The sequence below is a fragment of the Arachis hypogaea genome, chromosome 15, assembly GCF_003086295.3.
Source record: "Arachis hypogaea cultivar Tifrunner chromosome 15, arahy.Tifrunner.gnm2.J5K5, whole genome shotgun sequence".
NCBI classification, from domain to species: Eukaryota; Viridiplantae; Streptophyta; class Magnoliopsida; order Fabales; family Fabaceae; genus Arachis; species Arachis hypogaea.
In genome coordinates this window covers 79280907-79288076 of record NC_092050.1, presented here as the reverse complement: position 1 = coordinate 79288076, position 7170 = coordinate 79280907, and the positions used below count along the sequence as shown (strand labels likewise).

Below are 7170 nucleotides of genomic sequence, written 5' to 3'. Positions count from 1 at the left end.
TAATGTATCTAGGGCCAAATACGGCGTATAACTTAGTGAATTTTTCCCCTTTGCCCCCCAAAGCACACTGATAAGCTAGCTCTTCAGTAACTCGCGCCTCACCTTCATTCACTGTCAGAGAAAGCCTTCGCGCCCTCACTTCTCACCTTCGCCACTCACCGTTGCTCCTTCCCCACTCACTACTCACCACTCACCACACACGACTTCGCCACTCATCGTCAGCTGCTCTCTCCTGCATTGATCGTCAGCTGTGCTTTCCTGCATTGATCGTGAGCTGCACCCTCACCATCGTCGTCTCTACGCTCAAGTCGTCCTCTCTGCGCACACATCGTCGAGAAGGTATCTATAGATTTCTGTTTGGTTCTGAAATTTGGGTGTTTAGAGTTCCAATTTTAGGGTTTTTAATTTGGGGGTTTGGTACAATAATATGGTTTATATGTGGTGCACGAAATTGTGATCCACACTTTTCACAACTCCACACAACTAATCAGCACGTGCACTGGGTCGTCCAAGTAATACCTTACGTGAGTAAGGGTCGATCCCACAGAGATTGTCGGCTTGAAGCAAGCTATGGCCATCTTGTAGATCATAGTCAGGCGGATTCAAATGGTTATGAGGTTTTGATAATTAAAAGATAAATAAAACATAAAATAAAATAAAGATACTTATGTAATTCATTGGTGGGAATTTCAGATAAGCATTTGGAGATGCTTTGTTGCTTCTGAACCCCTGCTTTCCTATTGTCTTCTTCCAATCATGCGTGCTCCCTTCCATGGCAAGCTGTATAATCCTCTCGAATGAAAAATACCAGGTACGATCTCGGCACGACTAATCAACTATCGGATTTCTCGTCTCGGATGAAAAATACCAGGTACAGCTACCGCACGGCTAATCATCTGTCGGTTCTCGCTAGCATCGGAATAGGATCTCTCTATCCTTTTGCACACTGTCACTGCGCCCAACATTTGCAAATTTGAAGCTCGTCACAGTCATCCCTTCCCAGATCCTACTCGGAATACCACAAACAAGGTTTAGACTTTCCGGATCTCAGGAATGCTGCAAATTAGTTCTAGCCTATACCACGAAGGTTCTAATCACGGATTCGGATGCTCTGTTGTCAGGAGAGACGATGCGAATCGTGGCTTAGAGACCCAAGAGAATATACTTCGACTATCGTCCAAGGACTACGTTGAACATCATGTAGACCGCTTGTGGTTGTCAGGCACGCGGATCTTGCCTAAGCGAGTAACGAAGATAGTGGGTGATTGTCACGGGTCACCCTTCATTCTGACTTAACTGAATTAAGTACGAGAGTATATCTTGGAGAAGAAGTAAGTGTGAATTGAAAGAAAAACAATAGTACTTGCATTAATTCATGAAGAACAGCAGAGCTCCGCACCTTAATCTATGAGGTGTAGAAACTCCACCGTAGAAAATACATAAGAGAAAAAGATCTAGGCATGGCCGTGAGGCCAGCCTCCAATTGTAACATAAAAGTGATCAAAGTCTCCAAGTATATGAATACAATAGTAAAAAGTGCTATTTATACTAAACTAGTTACTAGAGATTACAGAAAATAAGTAACTGAGTGCAAATAGCGCAGAAATCCACTTCCGGAGACCACTTGGTGTGTGCTTGGGCTGAGAATTGAAGCTTTCATGTGCATAAGCCATTCTTGGAGTTAAACGCCAGCTTGGGTGCCAGTTTGGGCGTTTAATTCCAATTCTGGTGCCAGTTCCGGCGTTTTACTCCAGAAAAAGGTCTTTGGTGGGCGTTTGAATGCCAGTTTGGGCAATCAAATCTCGGGCAAAGTATGGACTATTATACATTGATGGAAAGCCCAAAATGTCTACTTTCCAACACAATTGAGAACGTGCCAATTGGGCTTCTGTAGCTCCAGAAAATCCAGTTCGAGTGCAGGAGGGTCAGAATCCAACAGCATCTGCAGTCCTTTCTCAGCCTCTGAATCAGATTTTTGCTCAAGTCCCTCAATTTCAGCCAGAAAATACCTGAAATCACAGAAAAAGACAAAAACTCATAGTAAAGTCCATAAATGTGATTTTTGAATAAAAACTAATAAAAATATAATAAATAGTAACTAAAACATACTAAAAACTATGTAAAAATAATGCCAAAAAGGGTATAAATTATCCGCTCATCACAACACCAAACTTAAATTTTTGCTTGTCCCCAAGCAACTAAAAAAAAATAGGATAAAAAGAAGAGAAAATACAATAAATTCCAAAAACATCAATGAAGATTAGTTTTAATTAGATGAGTGGGACTAGTAGCTTTTTGTTTCTGAACAGTTTTGACATCTCACTTTATCCCTTGAAGTTCAGAAGGATTGGCATCCATAGGAACTCAGAATTCAGATAGTGTTATTGATTATCTTAGTTCAGTATGTTGATTCTTGAACACAACTATTTTATGAGTCTTGCCCGTGACCCTAAGCATTTTGTTTTCCAGTATTACCACCGGATACATAAATGCCACAGACACATAACTGGGTGAACCTTTTCAGATTGTGACTTAGCTTTGCTAGAGTCCCCAGTTAGAGGTGCCCAGAGCTCTTAAGCACACTCCTTTTTTTTTTGCTTTGGACCACGACTTTAACCGCTCAGTCTCAAGCTTTTCACTTGACACCTTCACACCACAAGCACATGGTTAAGGACATCTTGATTTAACCGCTTAGGCCATGATTTTATTCTTTTGGGCCCTCCTATCCATTAATGCTCAAAGCCTTGGATCCTTTTTACCCTTGCCTTTTTCTTTAAAGGGTTGTTGGCTTTTTCTGCTTGCCTTTTCTTTTTCTTTCTTTTTTCTTTATTTTTCGCATTTTTTTCCGCAAGCTTTGTTTTCACTGCTTTTTCTTGCTTCAAGAATCAATTTTATGATTTTTCAGAGTATCAATAACATTTCTCTTTTTTCATTATTATTTTAAGAGCCAACAATTTTAACATTCATTAACTTTACTATCAAAAGTATGCACTGTTCAAGCAAGCATTCAGAAAACAAAAAGTATTGCCACCACATCAGAATAATTAAACTAATTTCAAGATAAATTTCGAAATTTATGTACCTCTTTTTCTTTTTCAGAAAATATTTTTCATTTAAGAAAGGTGAAGGATTCATAGGATATTCATAGCTTTAAGACATAGACACTAAACACTAATGATCATGTAATAAAGACACAAACATAGACAAAACATAAAGTATAGAATTCAAAAAATAGAAAAATAAGAACAAGGAAATTAAAGAACGGGTCCACCTTAGTGATGGCGGCTAGTTCTTCCTCTTGAAGATCCTATGGAGTGCTTGAGCTCCTCAATATCTCTTCCTTGCCTTTGTTGCTCCTCTCTCACGGCTCTTTGGTCCTCTCTGATTTCATGGAGGATAATGGAGTGCTCTTGGTGCTCCATCCTTAGTTGCCCCATGTTGGAACTCAATTCTCCTAAAGAAGTGTTGAGTTGCTCCCAATAGTTGTGTGGAGGAAAATACATCCCTTGAGGTATCTCAGGAATTTCTTGATGAGGAATCTCCTCATGCTCTTGTTGAGGTCCATGAGTGGGCTCTCTTGTTTGATTCATCCTCTTTTTAGTGATGGGTTTGTCCTCTTCAATGAGGATGTCTTCCTCTATGACAATTCCAGCTGAATTGCATAGGTTACAGATGAGATGAGGGAAGGCTAACCTTGCCAAAGTGGAGGGCTTGTCCGCCACCTTGTAGAGTTCTAGAGGTATGATCTCACGAACTTCTACTTCCTCTCCAATCATGATACTATGGATCATGATAGCCCGGTCTATTGTAACTTCAGACCGGTTGCTAGTGGGAATGATAGAACGTTGGATGAACTCCAACTATCCCCTAGTAACGGGCTTGAGGTCAAGCCTTCTCAGTTGAACTGGCTTGCCTTTGGAGTCTCTCTTCCATTGAGCTCCTTCCACACAGATGTCCTTGAGGACTTGGTCCTATCTTTGATCAAAGTTGACCCTTCTAGTGAAAGGGTGAGGATCTCCTTGCATTATTGGTAAGTTGAATGCCAACCTTACATTTTCTGGACTGAAATCCAAGTAATTCCCCCGAACCATTGTGAGCTAATTCTTTGGGTTCGGGTTCACACTTTGATCATGGTTCTTAGTGATCCATGCATTAGCATAGAACTCTTGAACCGTTAAGATTCTGACTTGTTGGATGGAGTTGGTGAGAGCTTCCCAACCTCTTCTTCGAACCTCATGTCGGATCTCCGGATATTCACTCTTTTTGAGCATGAAGGGGACCTCGGGGATCACCATTTTCTCGGCCACAGCTTCATAGAAGTGGTCTTGGTGGACCTTTGAGATGAATCTCTCCATCTCCCATGACTCGGAGGCGGAAGCAATTGCCTTCCCTTTCCTCTTTCTAGAGGTTTCTTCGGTCTTAGGTGCCATTAATGGTTATGGAAAAAACAAAAAGCAAGGCTTTTTCTCACACCAAACTTAAAAGGTTTGCTCGTCCTCGAGCAAAAGAAGAAAGAAAGGAGTAGCAGAAGAAGAAATGGAGGAGATGGAGGAGTGTGATGGTTTTGGCCAAGGGGGTTTAAGTGTTTATGAAGTGTGAAGTTGAAGGTGGTAAGGAGGGGTATTTATCGGGTAAGAGAGAGGGGGAATTCATGTAAGAGGGGTTGGGTTTGGGAGGGAATTGTTTTAAATTTGAATGGTGAGGTAGGTGGGGTTTTATGATGGATAGATGTGAGTGATGAAGAGATTATGGGAAAGAGGGTAGGACTTGATAGGTGAATGGTATTTGGGGAATAGGTATTGATGGAGAGGTGTGAAGAGGAGAGAGAGTGAGTTGGGGTAGGTGGGGATCCTGTGGGGTCCACAGATCCTGAGGTGTCAAGGAATTCTGCTCCCTGCACCTTTCTAGTGTTTAAACACCCTCTGTGTGCCATTTCTGGCATTTAACACCAACTCTGCTACCCTTTCTGGTGTTAAACGCCAGGCTGATGCCCATTTCTGGCATTTAACACCAACCAAACACCCTTTTCTAGCATTAAACGCCAGTCTGTCTGCCATTTCTGGCGTTTAACGCTAGCCAAACACCAGACACCCTTTTCTGGTGTTAAACGCCACTTTGCCTACCAATTTTGGCGTTTAACACCCAGAATGCTGCCAGACTAGGCGTTAAAGGCCCATTCTGCTATCCTTACTGGCGTTTAAACGCCAGTAAGCCTGTCCTCTAGGGTGTGCTATTTTTTATGCTGTTTTTTATTTTGCTTTAATTCTGCAGCTGTTTTTATGACTTCACATGATCATCTACTTAAAGAAAACATAAAATCACAATGGAAAACAAATGTCTATGAAAGTAAATATAATTAAGTAACATTGGGTTGCCTCCCAATAAGCGCTTCTTTAATGTCAATAGCTTGACAGTGAGCTCTTAGAGAGCTTCACAGAGACTTAGAGCATAATGGTGGCCTCCCAACACCAAACTTAGAAGTTGAGTGTGGGGGTTCTATTTGACTCTGTATTGAGAGAAGCTTTTCATGCTTTCTCTCCATGGTTACAGAAGAAGATCCTTGAGCCTTAAACACAAGGTAGTCCTCATTCAATTGAAGGACTAACTCTCCTCTGTCCACATCAATCACAACTCTTGCTATGGCTAGGAAGGGTTTTCCAAGGATAATAGATTCATCCTCATCCTTCCCAGTGTCTAGGATTATAAAGTCAGCAGGGATGTACAAGCCTTCAACCTTCACTAAGACATCCTCTACAAGTCCATAAGCCTGTTTCATTGATTTATCTGCCATCTCTAGTGAGATTTTGCAACTTGTACCTCAAATATCCCTAGTTTTTCCATTACAGAGAGTGGTATGAGGTTTATTCCTGACCCCAGGTCTCACAGAGCCTTCTTAAAGGTCATGGTGCCTATGATACAAGGGATTAAGAACTTTCCAGGATCCGATTTCTTCTGAGGTAACTTCTGTTGTACCAAGGCATTCAGTTCATTGATGAGCAATGGAGGTTCATCCTCCCAAATCTCATTACCAAATAACTTGGCATTCAGCTTCATGATTGCTCCTAGATACTGAGAAACTTGCTCTTCAACAATATCTTCATCTTCTTCAGAGGAAGAATACTCGTCAGAGCTCATGAATGGCAACAGTAAGTTCAGTGGAATCTCTATGGTCTCTGTATGAACCTCAGATTCCTTTGGTTCCTCATTAGGGAACTCCTTAGTGGTCAATGGACGTCCATTGAGGTCTTCCTCACTGGAAATCACTGCCTCTTACTCCTCTATAGGTTCGGCCACTTTGGGTATATTTATGGCCTTGCACTCTCTTTTGGGATTCTCTTCTGTATTGCTTGGAAGAGTACTAGGAGGGATTTCAGTAACTCTTTTACTCAGGTGACCCACTTGTGCCTCCAAATTTCTGATGGAGGACCTTGTTTCAGTCATGAAACTGAGAGTGGTCTTAGATAGATCAGAGATTATGGTTGCTAAGTCAGAGAGGCTCTGCTTAGAATTCTTTGTCTGTTGCTGAGAAGATGATGGAAAAGGCTTGCTATTGCCAAACCTATTTCTCCCATCATTATTATTATTGAAGCCTTATTGAGGCTTCTGTTGATCCTTCCATGAGAATTTTGGATGATTTCTCCATGAAGGATTATAGGTGTTTCCATGTGATTCTCCCATGTAATTCACCTCTTCTATTGCAAGATTCTCAGGGTCATAAGCTTCTCCTTCAGAGGAAGCTTCTTTAGTACTGCCGGATGCAACTGGCATTCCAGTCAGATTCTGAAAAATCATATGGACTTGCTGAGTCAATATTTTATTTTGAGCTAATATTGCATTCAGAGTATCAATCTCAAGAACTCCTTTCTTCTGAGTCATCCCATTATTCACAGGATTTGTTTTAGAAGTATACATGAAATGGTTATTTGTAACCATCTCAATGAGTTCCTGGGCTTCTGCATGGGTTTTCTTTAGATGAAGAGATCCACCAGCAGAGTGGTCCAATGACATCTTGGACAATTCAGATAGACCATCATAGAATATACATAAGATGCTCCATTCTGAAAGCATGTCAGAAGGACACCTTCTGATCAATTGCTTGTATCTTTCCCAAGCTTCATAGAGGGATTCACCTTCCTTCTGTCTGAAGGTTTGGACTTCTACTCTAAGCTT

The 7170-nt window shown here is 41.3% G+C and overlaps 1 non-coding gene across 1 annotated transcript; it reads left to right on the top strand.

Moving 5' to 3' along the window:
* The first annotated feature begins 7062 nt into the window (after window positions 1-7062).
* Window positions 7063-7170, top strand: LOC112752732 (small nucleolar RNA R71). Its single transcript, XR_003177153.1, has one exon. It is a non-coding gene; the product is annotated as a small nucleolar RNA R71 (small nucleolar RNA).